We start from the raw sequence: 18344 nt of genomic DNA, 5'->3' as shown, positions 1-18344 counted from the left end.
TTCCGTCTACTGGATTGGGGTTTATCTTGCTGCTCTTTTTCAAGGAGGTTTAGTTGTGTCATTAAATTGTTAGTTTCTGATCTCTCCAATTTGTTGATGTAGGAGCTCAGAGCTATAAACTTGCCTCTGAGTACTGCCTTTGCTGTGTCCCAGAGGAGCTGGTAATTTGTGTGTTCATTTTTCTTGAATAGCATGAACATTTGAATTTCCTTTCTAATCTCTTCCATGACCCATTCATGATTCAGCAGTGTGTTGTTCAGCCTCCATGTGATACCGGACTTTCTTTGGTGGCTTTTGGTGTTGAGATCTAATTTTATTCCCTTGTGGTCAGAGAGAATGCAAGGTATACCTTCAATGTTTCTGAATTTAGACAAGTTTGCTTTGTGGCCTAAAATGTGGTCTCTTTTAGAAAACGTTCCATGTGCTGCTGAGAAGAACGTGTATTCTGTTGCTGCTGGGTGAAATGTTCGGTAAATGTCTGTTAAGTCTAGTTGATCTATGCAGCTGTTTAGATCTGCGGTTTCTCTGTTGAGTTTTTGCCGGGTTGATCTATCTAGTGGGGAGAGTGGTGTGTTAAAATCCCCAACAATTAATGTCTTTGGATCTATATGGGATTTGAGGGAAAGTAGTGTTTCTTTGATAAATTTGGGTGCTCCATTGTTTGGCGAATAGTTATTTAGAATTGTAATATCCTCCTGAAGGAGAGATCCTTTAATTAGTATGTAGCGACCTTCTTTATCTCTTCTCACGAATTTTAGTTTGAAGTCTATTTTATCTGATATTAGGATTGCAACTCCCGCCTGTTTATGAGGTCCGTTTGCTTGGTAGATTTTGTTCCAGCCTTTAACCTTGAAAATATGTTTATTTTCACGGGCAAGATGTGACTCCTGCAGGCAGCAGATAGAAGGGTCTTGTTTTTTAATCCAACTAGATAGTCTATGTCGCTTAATTGGAGAGTTCAGTCCGTTAACGTTAAGAGATAGGACTGAGAGATATTTGGGGGTTCCTGCCATGTTATCCACCTTCTTGGGGGCTGTGAAAACTGGGTTCTTCCTAAGGTTCTTGGATTCTCAGTTTGGGTGCAGTTTCTTGGCCTTTGTTGCGTTCTTATTGGTTTTCTATGTGTAGGACATCTTTAAGAATCTTTTGCAGGGCTGGTTTGGTGGAGATGTATTGTTTCAATTTTTCTTTGCTTTGGAAGGTTTTTATTTGGCCTTCAGTTATGAAGGAGAGTTTAGCTGGGTACAGTATTCTTGGTTGATAGTTGTTTGTTTTTAGGGCATGGCATACGTCATTCCAGGCTCTTCTTGCTTTGATTGTCTCTGCTGAGAAATCTGAGGTAATTCTAATAGGTTTCCCTTTATAGGTGATTAGTCTTTTCTCCTTGAGAGCTTTAAGGATCTTTTCCTTGGTCTGGGTTGATCCTGTGTGGATTATAATGTGACGGTGGGATGTCCTATTCTGGTCTGGTCTATTTGGGGTTCTAAAAGCTTCTTGTATCTGAATAGGCCTATCTTTTTGTATGTTTGGGAAGTTCTCTGCTAGGATCCTGTTAAAAAAATTTCCTAGACCATTAACTTCTGTTTCTAGGTGCTCCTCTACACCCATTATCCTTAGATTGGGCCTTCTGATGGTGTCTTCCAGGTGTTGGATAGACCTATCATATTTCTTGGACTTGTCTTGGATGGTTGTATGTTCTTTCTCTATAATATGTAGGCTGTCTTCAATCCCTGAGATTCGATCTTCTGCATGGTCTAACCTGCTGTCAAGACTCTCTACTTTGTTTTTTATCTCTTTTCCTTCTAATTGGTCAGCTTTGATGGCTTCAAGTTCTTTGTTGAAGCTCTGTTTTAGGTCTTGTATGAATTTCTTTACTTCCTTAATTTGGTGTTCAGTGTTTGTTCTCAAATCACTTAGTTGATTGGTTATGGTTTCTTTGGATTCCCATTCCTTCTGTTGGGTTCCATTCAGCATTCCCTTTGTGGTCTCCCTGACTTCCTTCAGCTCTTTGTTAATGGATTCCATGAATGCCTTTAGTGATCTTTGTGTATTCTCTACCTGGTCTCTCAATGCCTGTATTACTCTTTGATTAGCTACCTCCAGTTCGTGGGCTTCCTGCAGTTCTCTTTGAGTATTCTCAGCCTGCTCACGCCATTCCTCCCTTTCTCTTTGAGTATTCTCAAGTTGTTCACGCAAATCCTGTATCAGTTTTTGTGTAGCTTCCTCATGCTTGTGGTATTCCTGTATAAACTTTTGTGATGCCTCCTCTCTCTCCCTATCACGCTCATACAGAGTCCTTTGTAAGTTGTCAAACTTCTCATTTATCATGTTTGCCACCAGTGTCTGTAGAGCTATTTGGGAACTCTCCTCTGATTATTCATTATCGGATCTGACCCCTGATTATCAAGATTGGGAATTGAGATACCCGGATTTGCCATTTTTCTTCTGTTTTTCCGGCTTATTCTGCCCATTTGAGATGAAAATAGCACCAGTTTTGTGCTACAACACTATCTTAAGGCAACCATCAACCAAAGTTTGCATTTGTACAGTCAATAGTCTACAGATACAATCTAGTTCGACAGATACATCTATTCAACATCAAACAACTATATATTAATGGGTTTCGAACCACAGAGAAGAATTTGGAAAACTAGAAATTATTAGGGTTAGGGAGAGATGTGGGTAAAAAATAGGAATAGATTGGTGTGGGGAGGCACAGGGAGAGTTAACTCTGTCCTAATCTCAATGCAGGAAATAGGTTGGGTAGGATGCAAGTAGAGACAGAGAGAAAAAGAAGAAAGGGAAAGGGAAATGAAAAGAGACCAGAAAAAAGATAGAAACGTAAAAATTAATATTATTAGGAGATTAAAAGACCATCTATTTAGAGAGGAATATGAATATATTGAGAGAAGTGTAGGGACATAGAGGAGATGTGAAACAGTTAAAAAAATGCTTAAAATATTATATAGGTATAAAGAGGTAGTACTGCTATTAAGGAATTTAAGTCTCAGAGGTTATGAATTGAGTAATAAATTTGTGGATTCAGTGTGTACACAATGGGGGATAGGGTCTACTAGTTAAGTACAGGTTTATCTGATGATGTGCAGGACAAGAGTTAAGTCACATAAAGAAGAATAAAAGAGAGGAAAAGGTGAAAAGGATAAGAAAGGAAGAAAAAAGATCAGAAGTTCAGTAAAGCTAGACAAAAAACAAAAAGATAATTAAGATAGAATGAAAAAGAGAAAGAAGACAAGAAAAGAAAGGAAAACGCACATTCCCATATTCCTAAAATAAAAATTATAAGAGGTAAAAAAAGTTACTGGACAGCAATTTTTTTTCAAAAAAGGCAAAAATTAAAGATTAATAAAAGTTTTAGAAAAGAAAAAAAAATTGTATATATATAAGGTACCAAAAAGAAAAAAATAAAAGGAAAAGAAGAAGAAGAAAAAAAAAAGTTCTTTGATTTTTTTTTGATTTTTTTGGAGGGGTGGGAAGAATCCTGTATCTCACTTTTGTCTTTAACCAGCCTCTTGTTGGAGTCTCTGGTCAGCTTGATGTCCTGTGGCTTGATTGGTTTCTTAAATCAGTATGTTCGAACAGGCAGAAAAATGCTCTGCTTTACCCAAGATTTTGAGATCCCCCTCCCAGGTTAGTTTAATGGGAGGGTGATCTGCTTTGAGAATCACAAAAGAGGGGGATGCAGTGATGAGGCTAGGTTCTGGTAGAGTTGAGACCTTTCAACAAGCAGTAGCTTTTCCCTGGGGCTATTTTGTGAAAAACTCACAGAGCCCAGCCTGGAGCCATTCTCAGGGTTTCTGTTTTTCAATTGATTGTGGAGGCTGCTAGAGGGAGGGGCAGCCTCTGGCTCTGGTTTCCCAGTGAGGAAAGCCACTCCAATGGCTGGCGCCTGAGCTGGGTGACTTTTCCCTGGATGAAGGTGAGTCTGGCAGGTCACTTCGTCGTTAAGTTCTTGTGACCTGCTAAATGACTCATTTTATTCCAAGGCCTGAGTTGGAGCTGGCTGCTCCTCCGAGGTTTGTCGGTATCCAAGATGGAGATCACCGGTGCTGGGGATGGGTGTGGAGGCCTTCCCTCCTCTGCTCCCTGAGAAGGAGTGAGGAAATCGGGCTTCTACTCATGCCGAGTCTTGGATCCTGGGCCATCTCTGGTCTGCAAAAGGCAAGATGAAGATGTCCTCTCCTTGTCGATTCTTGCTGGTGTTGAGTAGAATCCGCTCGCCTGCTGCATCTAGCTCCTGCATCTAGCTCCTTCATCCCGGACACTCTGTGGCTCAGTTATGGCCACTGCTGCGGTCGCCACCGCGATCCTGCCAGCGCCACGGCGGCTGCTGGCAAGCGCTCAGATGTTTCTCCTTGCCTTGGCTTCCCCTCTCTTGCTTAACTCTCTGTCCTTGTATGGCACACTTGGTGTGATTCTCTGGCTTAGGTCTGTTCACTGGAACTCTAAAACTGCTTTCTATGCAAGACCTTATTCAGATTCCAGCTTCTCCTCCACCATCTTCCCGGAACCCCCCTCCTACCAACTCTTAGGCATTTATTATACCGCCCTTGAAGGAAAATTATTCTTTTCATGCATAATAAGCTATCAATTAAGATCAATCAGCATCATAGGATTATTGCATCCAATTTTTGACTAGACCGAAACATGAACTACTCTTTCAATTGGTATTCCTATGCATAGGCATGAGACTCTTGTGATCTCCTGCCACTGGTAGGTGTCAGCACTGGGATTTGGACCCGGGGCCTGTGTTCACATGTAGGCCTTTGGATTCCCTGATAGCACGCCAGCCTTCAGATATGGCAGGTCAGGTCCACTTTGCAGCCATGTTATTCAGACTCAGGATGGCCACTGTGCAAAGAAAAAAACAGAAAAAACCTCAGCCCTCTGCATCTTGCCACTTATTGTGCTATGCTAGTTTTTTTTTTCTTCCTGAAAGCCCTCTGGGCCTAGGATCCCTAGATTGGCTATGGGTCCGAGGGTGCCCCACCCTAGGGTGATTGAAACTGTGGTAGAGTTGCCATGACCTGAGGTCAAGCCTCATGTTGGCAAAATACAGAATAAATGAAAATATTAATTAATTATTTAACTAAATTAAAAAAGAAATAAAGCTCACTTGTTTTGAATTTCTACCAGTTTTCTTTCCTAGCTTGGGATTTGAACTTGGTAAATATGTGCCAATGTGAGGGAAAGTGCAGATTTGCCATTGCTTGAGTTCAAACCCCATGCAAATCCAAAAATAAAAATTAAGTCACAGAGCTCTGCAGGGGGAGTAGTTGTGGAGATGGAGGGGAGGAATGAGGGGGGAAAAAAAGGAGGAGGCAACAATACTCAATAGGAAATGTACTCATTGCCATGCTCATTTAACTGTAACCCCTCTGTACAACATTTTTACAATAAAAAATGAAAAAAGTAATGCTCAGACAAGCATTTTGGGGTTAAGAGAAAGGTGTCTGATAGATGTACAAAATTCTACACTGCTTTTTTTTTAATGTTCAATATGTAACTGAATAAACAAAACTACTTCCATTAAAAACAATTAAGTCACTGTCTTGGAACTGGGGCCAGTATTTCCATCATTGCTGGGATTTGATCTCACCATCCAGGTAACTCTTTTGCATAATGGGTGAAGGCAAAGCTCACTGTCTTTGAGGAAAAGAAATTCAGGCTAGAGTTGCCAGCTTCTGAATGAAGGCCCTGCAATGGAAAAATATTTCTATATATGTGTAATATATGATATAAATTTACATTTGTGTGTTTATTACATATTATAATTTTATTATTGGTTTTGTATTTATTTTAATTTTTTACTTTTCATTTTCTTGTTTAGTGTTTTTATTATTCTACACATAATATTTAGTACATGTTGTACACCTATTATAAATTTATACACAATAATTTAGGACATTGACTCGTTTTTCATTAATATTTTATTAAGTGTTGAAACATGATACATAATTAAATGGAAGCATTTTTCACAGTCTTCACATGTTAATGTCTCTGCCAAGTATGAACTTTGTCTTCTTTATCTTTAGAACCATCCTATAGGAATTTCTTTAGATAATTTTTACTCAGAAGCCTTTTCATGGGGATAGGCAAGTTGAGGGATAAAATTGTTAGGGTGGGGCTAGAAATGTGGCTTAGTGGTAGAGAGCTGGCCCAGCATGCATGAATGGTAAGGTTTGAATCCTCAGTGCCAAATACTCAGAAAAAGCCAGAAGCTTTGGAGTGGCTCAAGTGGTACAGCGCTAGGCTTGACAAAAAGGAGCTCAGAGACAGTTCCCAGGCCCTTAGCTCAAGCCCCAGGTCTGGCAAAAACAGCCGGCCAGATGCTTGTGGCTCACAACAGAACCTTAGGTTCTCAGGAGGCTGAGATCTGAAGATCACAGTTCAAATACAGCCTAGGCAAGGAAAACCTGTTAGAGTCTTATCTCCAATGAACCACAAAAAGACCACATGTGGTGCTGTGGGTCAAGTGGTAGAGTGTTCTCCTTGAGCTGAAGGGCTCAGCAACAGTGCCCATTCTTGAGTTTGAGACACAAAACTGGAACAAAAATGAGGGTTAAGCAAATTACTTTTCCTATTTGTTAATTAGGAGAACATTCTCTGGAAAAATGAATGTTCATGTACACCAGCATTGGAGTCAGAGCTCAAGGATCAAGTGTAGCCCATCCATATGCATAGCCTCTCAGACTTTAGCATTATAACCTTGTATCTGAAGGGTCCAATGTTAAAAGGCCTAATATGTTGCCCAAGCCCTTTGTGATAAGCAGTTGACTTGTAATGCCAATGTTATTACAGAAGAGCACCAGTAACTCATGCCCATCACCCTAGCTGAGGAGGCTGAAGTCTGAGGATCACAGGATGAAGCCAGCCAGGGCTGGAATGTCTATGACACTGTGACTTCTATTTCTGACAGGTCAGATGTTCAAGAGCTTCCTGTGTTTCCCTTGGTAATGAGAAGTTATTTGCACTGTAAATGTTCTTAGAGTTCTTGAGTTAGAAAAGCAGGCAAGAAACATCATTGACCAATCCTGGGTTCCCATGAAGTTCTCAGCTTCTAAGCCCTAGCCCTGTTAGCAGGAAGAACTCCAGTGTAACAATATTTGAAGGCAGAAAACAGTTTCAAAAGCCAGACTAGGCGAAGAGACCTAGGCCTACAGAATTAGGAGGCAGAATTTAGACACTAAACATGTAAGTGAGCTGCAAAACCACTTCATTCATGTTAGACACGGCCACCAATGAGGGGTAACCTGAAACATTTGTCAGTGTTGCAAAAGGATCAGGCTTTTCTCAGCCTCTTCAAACAATGACTATTTACCTTCCTCCCGCAGGTGAAGGGAACCCTAGGCTATCTATAAGTTAACAATAGAGAACCTTGCTCTTTGGTCTTAAGGAGTGGGTTTTTTATTGTGAAAATACTGTACTGAGGGGTTAAAATTACAAGGGCAAGATAGTGAGTACATTTCTTATCAAGAATTGTAGTCTCCTCCTTGGTTTACCCTTTTCATCCCTTCCCTCCCTCCCTCTGGCCCTTCATCCAATCCTCCCCCCCCCAAGTTGTAAAGTTCTTTTTCGACATGACAACTTGTTCTTCTCATTGTTGCAACAGGTCCTCCTGTATCCTTATTTAAATGACTTGTTTTTCCCCTTCCCCTCCACAAATTATACCGACATCAAATACAGTGAAAGCAGGGGTTATACTGTGGGGGAGGCACATACAAAGCAACAAAGAAATAATCTTATAATTGCGTTAGAAACAAATGCATGAAAAAAAAACATTTAAAATACATATCTTAGGGTTCATTTTTCTAACATCACCTTATCTGACCTTTTCTGCTTGACTCATACATATGCTAGATATTGCAAATAAGGGGAATCATGGGAACTATGTTTCTTTGGGCTTGGCTTACTTCACTTAATATAATTTTTTCCAATCCTTTCCATTACATAACAAATGGGGCAACATCATTCTTTCTGATGGAGGAATAGAATTCCATTGTGTATATATACCACATTTTCTTGATCTATTTATCTACTGAGGGGCATCTGGGTTGGTTCCAGATCTTAGCTATGGTAAATAATACTGCAATATGCTGACATAAAGGGGATACAAATAGGGAAAGAAGAAATAAAACTCTCCCTATTTGCAGATGACATGATCTTGTATTTAAAAATCATATAGACGGAATCTGAACAAGCTCTCCCATAGAAAGCAGTTTTAGAGTTCCAGTGAACAATCCTAAGCCAGAGAATCTCACCAAGTGTGCCATCACAGGACAGAGAGTTAGAGAAGAGAGGGGAAGCCAAGACAAAGAGACACATCTGAGCGCTTGCCAGCAGCTGCCGCGGCAGTGGCAGGATCACAGCGGTGACCGCAGCCACGGTGATACCTGAGCGCTCACACAGAGAGTCCGGGACGAAGGAGCAAGACGCAGCAGGCAAGAGGATTCTACTCAACACCATTAAGAACCGACAAGGAGCGGACATCTTCATCCTGCAGTTTGCAGACCTGAGACGACCCAGGATCCAAGACTCGGTGTGAGTACAAGCCCGACGTCCTCACTCCTTCTCAGGGAGCAGAGGAGGGAAGGCCACCACTCCCCCCCCAGCACCGGTGATTTCCATCTTGGATACCGACAAAGCTCGGAGGGGCTGCCAGCTCCAACTCAGGCCTTGGAATAAAACGAGTCATTTAACATGTCACAAGAACTTAACGGCAAAGTGACCTGCCAGACTCAGTTCCATCCAGGGAAAAGTCACCCAGCTCAGGCACCAGCCATTGAAGTGGCTTTCCTCACTGGGTAATCAGAGCCAGAGGCTGCCCCTCCCTCTAGCAGCCTCCACAATCAATTGAAAAACAGAAACCCTGAGAATGGCTCCAGGCTGGGCTCTGTGAGTTTTCACAAAATAGCCCCAGGGAAAAGCTACTGCTTGTTGAAAGGTCTCAACTCTACCAGAACCTAGCCTCATCAACGCACTTTTGTGATTCTCAAAGCAGATCACCCTTCCATTAAACTAACCTGGGAGGGGGATCTCAAAATCTTGGGTAAAGCAGATCATTTTTCTGCCTGTTCAAACAAACTGACTTAAGAAACCAATCAAGCCACAGGACCTCAAGCTGACCAGAGACTCCAACAAGAGGCTGGTTACCGACAAAAGGGAGATACAGGATTCTTCCCACCCCTCCCAAAAAAATAAAAAAATTAATCAAAGAACTTTTTTTTTCTTCTATTTCTTTTATTTTTCCTTTTTTTGGGTACCTTATATATATATATATATATATATATATATATATATATATATATATATATATATATATATAAATTTTTTTCCTTTTCTAAAACTTTTATTAATCTTTAATTTTTGCCTTTTTTGAAAAAATGATTGTTTTCCAGTAACTTTATTTCCCTCTTATAATTTTTATTTTAGGAATACGGGAATGTGCATTTTCCTTTCTTTTCTTGTCTTCTTTCTCTTTTTCATTCTTTCTTAATTATCTTTTTGTTTTTTGTCTAGCTCTACTGAACTCCTGATCTTTCTTTTCTGCCTTTCTTATCCTTTTCACGTTTTCCTTTCTTTTGTTCTTCAGTATGTGACTTAACTCTTGTCCTGCACATCCTCAGATTAACCCGTAGTTAAATAGTAGACCCTATTCCCCATTGTGTACACACTTAATCCACAAATTTATTACACAATCCAAAACCTCTGAGACTTAAATTCCTTAATAGCAGTACTACCTCTTTATACCTATATAATATTTTAAGCATTTTTTTAATTTTTTCACATCTCCTTTATCTCCCTCCTGTTTTCTCAATATATTCGCATTTCTTTCTAAGTAGATGCTCTGTCAATCTTCATAACTATATTAATTTTTACGTTTCTAAATATTTTTTCTGGTCTCTTTTCATTTCCCTTTCCCTTTCTTCTTTTTCTCTCCGTCTCTACTTGCATCTACCCAACCTATTTCCTGCATTGAGATTAGGACATACTTAACTCTCCCTGTGCCTTCGCACACAAATCTATTCCTATTTTTTACCCACACCTCTCCCTAACCCTAAAAATTTCTGGTTTTCCAAATTCTTCTCTGCGGTTCGAAGCCCATTAACATATAGTTGTTTGATGTTGAATAGATGTATCTGTCGAACTAGATTGTATCTGTAGACTATTGACTGTACAAGTGCAAACGTTGGTTGATTGTTGCCTTAAGATAGTGTTCTAGCACAAAACTGGTGCTATTTTCATCTCAAATGGGCAGAGTAAGCTGGAAAAACAGAAGAAAAATGGCAAATCCGGTTATCTCAATTCCCAATCTTGATAATCAGGGGTCAGATCAAATAACGAACAATCCAGAGGAGAGTTCCCAAATAGCTCTACAGACACTGGTGGCAAACATGATAAATGAGAAGCTTGACAACTTACAAAGGACTTGGTATGAGCGTGATAGGAAGAGAGAGGGGAGGCATCCCAAAAGTTTATACAGGAATATCATAAGCGTGAGGAAGCTACTCAAAAACTGATACAGGATTTGCGTGAACAACTTGAGAATACTCAAAGAGAAAGGGAGGAATGGCGTGAGCAGGCTGAGAATACTCAAAGAGAACTGCAGGAATCCAATGAACTGGAGGAAAGAGAACTGCAGGAATCCCACAAACGGGAGGAAGCTAATTAAACAGTAATTCAGGAATTGAGAGACCAGTTAGAGAATAAACAAAGATCACTAAAGGCATTCATGGAATCCATTAACAAAGAGCTGAAGGAAGTCAGGGAGACCACAAAGGGAATGCTGAATGGAACCCAACAGAAGGAATGGGAGTCCAAAGAAACCATAACCAATCAACTAAGTGATTTGAGAACAAACACTGAACACCAAATTAAGGAAGTAAAGAAATTCATACAAGACCTAAAACAGAGCTTCAACAAAGAACTTGAAGCCATCAAAGCTAACCAATTAGAAGGAATTGAGATAAAAAACAAAGTAGAGAGTCTTGAGAGCAGGTTAGACCATGAAGAACATCGAAGCTCAGGGATTGAAGACAGCCTAGATATTATAGAGAAAGAACATACAACCATCCAAGACAAGTCCAAGAAATATGATAGATCTACCCAACACTTGGAAGACACCATCAGAAGGCCTAATCTAAGGATAATGGCTGTAGAGGAGCACCTAGAAACAGAAGTTAATGGTCTAGGAAATTTGTTTAACAGGATCCTAGCAGAGAACTTCCCAAACATACAAAAAGATAGGCCTATTCAGATACAAGAATCTTTTAGAACCCCAAATAGACAAGACCAGAATAGGACAACCCACCATCATATTATAATCCACACAGGATCAACTCAGACCAAGGAAAAGATCCTTAAAGCTCTCAAGGAAGAAAGACTAATCACCTATAAAGGAAAACCAATTAGAATCAACTCAGATTTCTCAGCAGAGACAATCAAAGCAAGAAGAGCCTGGAATGAGGTATGCCATGCCTTAAAAACAAACAAATATCAACCAAGAATACTGTACCCAGCTAAACTCTCCTTCATAACTGAAGGCCAAATAAAAACCTTCCATAGCAAAGAAAAATTGAAACAATACATCTCCACCAAACCAGCCCTACAAAAGTTTCTTAAAGATGTCCTACACATAGAAAACAAACAAGATCTTCGCCGTTAAGTTCTTGTGACCTGCTAAATGACTCATTTTATTCCAAGGCCTGAGCTGGAGCTAGCAGCTCCTCCGAGCTTTGTCGGTATCCAAGATGGAGATCACCGGTGCTGGGTGGAGAGGGGTGGTCTTCCCTCCTCTGCTCCCTGAGGAGTGAGGACGTCGGGGCTTTTACTCACGCCTCACGCCGAGTCTTGGATCCTGGGTCGTCTCTGGTCTGCAAACAGCAGGATGAAGATGTTCGCTCCTTGTCGGTTCTTGTTGGTGTTGAGTAGAATCCGCTCGTCTGCTGCGTCTGGCTCCTTCGTCCCCGACTCTCTGTGTCTCAGGCCACGACCCCGCCGCCAGAGCGGAAGCTGATGCGTTACCTTGGCTTCCCCTCTCTTGTCTAAGTCTCTGTCCTATGATGGCACACTTGGTGTGATTCTCTGGCTTAGGACTGTTCACTGGAACTCTAAAACTACTTTCTAGGCGAGAGCTTGTTCAGATTCCAGCTTCTCCTCCACCATCTTCCCGGATCTCCTCTAGCTCAAGAATTCTAAGAACATTTAGAGATGTCCTACACATAGAAAACCAACAAGAACGCAACAAAGGCCAAGAAACTGCACCCAAACTGAGAATCCAAGAACCTTAGGAAGAACCCAGTTTTCACAGCCCCCAAGAAGGTGTATAACATGGCAGGAACTCCCAAATACCTCTCAGTCTTATCTCTTAACGTTAACGGACTGAACTCTCCAATTAAGCGACATAGACTGTCTTGTTGGACTAAAAAACAAGACCCTTCTTTCTGCTGCCTGCAAGAGTCACATCTTGCCCGTAAAAACAAACATATTTTCAAGGTTAAAGGCTGGAACAAAATCTACCAAGCAAATGGCCCTCATAAACAGGCGGGAGTTGCAATCCTAATATCAGATAAAATAGACTTCAAACTAAAATTCGTGAGAAGAGATAAAGAAGGTCGCTACATACTAATTAAAGGATCTCTCCTTCAGGAGGATATTACAATTCTAAATATCTATTCGCCAAACAATGGAGCACCCAAATTTATCAAAGAAACACTACTTTCCCTCAAATCCCATATAGATCCAAAGACATTAATTGTTGGGGATTTTAACACACCACTCTCCCCACTAGATAGATCAACTCGGCAAAAACTCAACAGAGAAACCGCAGATCTAAACAGCTGCATAGATCAAAGAGACTTAACAGACATTTACCGAACATTTCACCCAGCAGCATCAGAATACACGTTCTTCTCAGCAGCACATGGAACGTTTTCTAAAATAGACCACATTTTAGGCCACAAAGCAAACTTGTCTAAATTCAGAAACATTGAAGGTATACCTTGCATTCTCTCTGACCACAAGGGAATAAAATTAGAACCCAACACCAAAAGCCACCAAAGAAAGTCCGGTATCACATGGAGGCTGAACAACACACTGCTGAATAAAGAGTGGGTCATGGAAGAGATTAGAAAGGAAATTCAAATGTTCATGCTATTCAACAAAAATGAACACACAAATTACCAGCTCCTCTGTGACACAGCAAAGGCAGTACTCAGAGGCAAGTTTATAGCTCTGAGCTCCTACATCAACAAATTGGAGAGATCGGAAACTAACAATTTAATGACACATCTAAACCTCCTTGAAAAGAGCAGCAAGATAAACCCCAATCCAGTAGACGGAAAGAAATAATCAAAATTAAATCAGAATTAAATGAATTAGAATCCAAAAAAACTATAGAAAGAATCAACAAAACAAAGAGTTGGTTCTTCGAAAAACTTAACAAAATTGACAGACCCTTAGCAAACCTTATCAGAAAAAGGAGACAACACACCCAAATTAATAAACTCAGAGATGAGAATGGAAACATCACCACGGAAACAACCAAGATTCAGAATATTATAAGGGAATATTTCTCAAAACTTTATGCTAAGAAGTTTGAGAACTTGACAGAAATGGACCATTTCCTAGCAAATATTGACATGCCAAAACTAAACCAAGATGAGTTAAACCAGCTTAACCGGCCCATATCAAGCATTGAAATAGAAACAGCAATAAGAGACCTCCCAGCTAAGAAAAGTCCAGGACCAGATGGTTTTACAGCGGAATTTTACAAGGCCTTCAAAGCAGAGCTCACACCAATAGTCCTCCAAATCTTCAATGAAATTGAAAGAGAAAGCTCACTACCGAACACATTCTATGAAGCCATAATAACCCTCATCCCAAAACCAGGCAGGGACTCATCAAAGAAAGAGAACTATAGACCCATTTCTTTGATGAACATTGATGCAAAACTTCTCAACAAAATTTTGGCCAATCGACTTCTACAATTCATCCAAAAAATCATACACCATGATCAAACAGGATTCATTTCAGGGATGCAAAGCTGGTTAAATATACGCAAATCAATTAATATTATTCATCACATCAACAGGAGCAAGAATAAGAACCACATGGTTATCTCAACATTTGCAGAAAAAGCATTCGACAAGATCCAACACCTCTTTATTATGAAGGTTTTGGAAAAATTAGGAATCCATGGAACATTCCTCAGTACAATAAAGGCTGTACATGAGAAACTTTCAGCCAGCGTTATACTCAATGGTGAAAAACTAAAGCCATTTCCTCTTAACTCAGGAACAAGACAAGGATGCCCACTCTCTCCATTTCTCTTCAATCTAATATTAGAATGCCTAGCTACAGAAATAAGACAAGATCAAATACATAAATGGGATTCAAATAGGGAAAGAATAAATAAAACTCTCCCTCTTTGCAGATGACATGATCTTGTATTTAAAGAATCCCACAGACTCCACTCCCAAATTACTCAAGGTGATTCAAAACTTTGGTAAAGTAGCAGGTTATAAAATTAACCCCCAAAAATCAATGGCTTCTCTGTATGCCAACAATGAGAAAACTGTGGCTGAAATTAGGAAAGTACCTCCATTTGTAATAGCCCCACAAAAAATAAAATACCTAGGAGTTAACTTAACTAAAGAAGTGAAGGACCTCTATGATGAAAACTTGAAAATCTTAAAAAAGGAAATCAGCACAGAACTTAAAAAATGGCAAAACCTCCCATGCTCCTGGATTGGAAAGTTTAACATCGTGAAAATGGCAATACTTCCTAAGGCTATCTACAAATTCAACGCAATACTTATCAAAATTCCAACCTCATTCTTCAAGGAAATAGAAGAGGCAATCCAAAAATTCATATGGAACAATAAATGACCCCGAATAGCAAAAACGCTCCACAATGGAAAGAACACTGCTGGAGGAATATCAATACCAAACTTCACCTCTACTATAAAGCCATAGTAATCAAAACAGCTTGGTATTGGCATAAGAACAGACCTCAGGACCAATGGAATAGAATTGAAAACCCAGAAATGAACCTACAGACCTATAGTCATCTAATCTTCGATAAGGGAGCTAAAACAATAGAATGGAAGAAAGACAGCCTCTACAGTAAATGATGCTGGTAAAATTGGTTAACTACATGTAGAAAACTTAGGCTACATCCTTATATATCATCCTGCACCAGAATCAACTCCAAATGGATTAAAGACCTTGTACTTAAAGCAGACATTCTGAAAACATTACAGGATGGAATAGGAGAAACCCTAGGTCTCCTTGGCTCAGGCCAAAATTTTCTGAATGGAGACGCGGAAACACAACAAATCAAAGAAAGGTTGGACAAATGGGATTGCATAATGTTGCAGAGCTTCTGCAGGGCAAATGACATAGCTAGCAAGATCAATAGAATGCCCACGGATTGGGAGGAGATCTTTACTAGCCATACAACGGACAAGGGTCTCATATCTAAAATATACTTGGAACTCAAAAAATTAAACCCCCCAACAACAAATCCTCAAAGAAACAACTGCCCAATAAATAAGTGAGCGAAAGTCTTAAAGAGAAAGTTCTCTGAAGAAGAAAGAAGGATGGCCAATAGACACATGAAGAAATGTTCAACATCCCTAGTCATAAAAGAAATGCAAATCAAAACAACATTGACATATCACCTCACTCCAGTTAGAACAGCAAAAATCAAGAACTCTAACAACAACAGATGCTGGAGGGGATGTGGACATAAAGGAACCTTACTTCATTGTTTGTGGGAGTGTAAACTCGTTCAACAACTTTGGAAAGCAATATGGAGGTTCCTCAAAAAACGTCACATAGAGGTCCCCTATGACCCAGCAATCCCACTTTGGGGCATTTACCCAAATGTTTACAAACAAGACCACACTAAATCTACCAGCACAACTATTTTTATGGCAGCATTATTTACCACAGCTAAGATATGGAACCAACCCAGATGCCCCTCAGTAGATGAATGGATCAAGAAAATGTGGCATATATATACAATGGAATTCTATGCCTCCATCAGAAAGAATGACATTGCCCCATTTGTTAGGAAATTGAAAAACTTGAAAAAAATTATATTAAATGAAATAAGCCATGCCCAAAGAAACATACGTCCCATGGTTTCCCTTATTTGTAATATCTACTATATGTATGAGTCAAGCAGAAAATGTCAGATAATGTGATGTCAGAAAAATGATCCCTATGTTTTTCTAACGCATTTATAATATTATCTCTTTGTCGCTTTGTATGTCCCTCCCCCACAGTATAACCCCTGCTTTCACTATATTTGATGTTAGAATAACTTGTGGAGGAGATGGGGATAAACCAGTTGTTTAAGGATACAGTTGGACCTGTTGCAACAATGAGAAATACAAGTTGTCATGTCCAAAAGGTGCTTTACAACGTCGGTGCAGGGGTGGGGGAAAGGGGGGAGAAGGACAAGGATTGGGATTAGGGCGGGAGGGGGGAGGCTGGGAAGGGATGTGAAGGGTAAACAAAGGAGGAGGATGCAATGCTTGGTAAGAAATGTACGCATTATCCTGCCCATGTAACTGTAATTACTCTGTACAGTATGTTCACAAATAAAATTAAATTAAATTAAAGAAATCCCATAGACTCAACTCCCAAATTACTCAAGCTGATTCAAAACTTTGGCAAAATAGCAGGGTATAAAATTAACCCCCCTAAATCCATGGATTTTCTGTATGCCAACAATGAGAAAAGTAGGGCTGAAATTAGGAAAGCAACTTGATTTGTAATAGCCCCACAAAAAATAAAATACTTAGTAATTCACTTAACCAAAGAAGTGAAGGACCTTTATGATGAAAACTTTAAAAACTTGAAAAAGGAAATCAAAACAGAACTTAGAAAATGGGAAAAACTCCCATGCTCCTGGATTGGAAGATTAATATCGTGAAAATGGCAATACTTCCCAAGGCTATCTACAAATTCAATGCGATACCTATCAAAATTCCAACGTCATTCTTCAAGGAAATAGAAGAGGCAATCTTAAAATTCATATGGAACTATAAAACACCCCGAATAGCAAAAACGCTCCTCAACAGAAAGAATGCTGCTGGAGGTATATCAATACCAAATTTCAAACTCTACGATAAAGCCATAGTAATCAAAATAGCTTGGTACTGGCACAAGAAGTTTCATCAGGACCAACGGAATAGAATTGAAAACCCAGAAATGAAGCTACAGACCTATAGGCATCTAATCTTTGGTAAGGGAGCTAAAACTATAGAATGGAAGAAAGACAGCCTCTTCAGGAAATGGTGCTGGCAAAATTGGTTAACTACTTGTAGAAAACTAAAGCTAGATCCTTATATATCCATCTGCACCAGAATCAAATCCAAAAGGATCAAAGACCTCGGAGTTAAAGCAGACACTCTGAAAACATTACAGTATAGAATAGGAGAAACCCTAGGTCTCTAGTAGCAGGCTGAAATTTTCTTAATGGAGACCGGGAAACACAAAAAATCAAAGAAAGGTTGGACAAATGGGATTGCATGAAATTGCAGAGCTTCTGCATGGCAAAAGACATAGCTAGCAAGATCAATAGAAAGCCCATCGATTAGGAGAAGATCTTCACCTGCCACACAACTGACAAGTGTCTCGTATCTAAAATATACTTGGTACTCAAAAAATTAAATCCCCCAACAACAAATCCTCAAAGAAACAACTACCCAATAAATAAATGGGCTAATGACTTAAAGAGAAAATTCTCTGAAGAAGAAAGAAGGATGGCCAACACACACATTAAGAAATGCTCAACCTCCCTAGCCATAAAAGAAATGCAAATCAAAACAACATTGAGATACCACCTCACCCAAGTTAGAATGGCAAAAATCAAGAACTGTGACAAGAACAGATGCTGGAGGGGATGTGGACAGAAGCGAACCTTACTTCATTGTTGGTGGGAATGTAAACTTGTTCCACCATTTGTAAAGCAGTATGAAGGTTACTCAATAGACTCCACATCGAGCTCCCCTATGACCCAGCAGTCCCACTTTTGGGCATTTATCCAAATGTTTACAAACAAGACCACACTAAAGCTAACAGCACAACTATATTTTTTTGTAGCATTATTTACCATCGCTAATATCGAGAGGGGGTTTTTGACTCTCCATCTGTCACATATGAAGGCCCATCTTCTACCTTTGCCAGTCCATTCTCCTTCCTTCATTCTCCACATCATTAATGCAAATCCCCAGTCCAAGGAGAGGCAGAGCCCTTTCTCTTCTGGTTCCAAGTGCCTGAGTTAGAACCTGGCTCTGCCCTCTTGACTGTGG

This window comes from Dipodomys merriami, unplaced genomic scaffold (assembly GCF_024711535.1).
Source record: "Dipodomys merriami isolate MVZ:Mamm:240054 unplaced genomic scaffold, mDipMer1.0.p SCAF_500, whole genome shotgun sequence".
Taxonomy (NCBI): Eukaryota; Metazoa; Chordata; class Mammalia; order Rodentia; family Heteromyidae; genus Dipodomys; species Dipodomys merriami.
The sequence above is the reverse complement of the archived record's forward strand: the minus strand, read 5'-3'. Positions refer to the sequence as shown.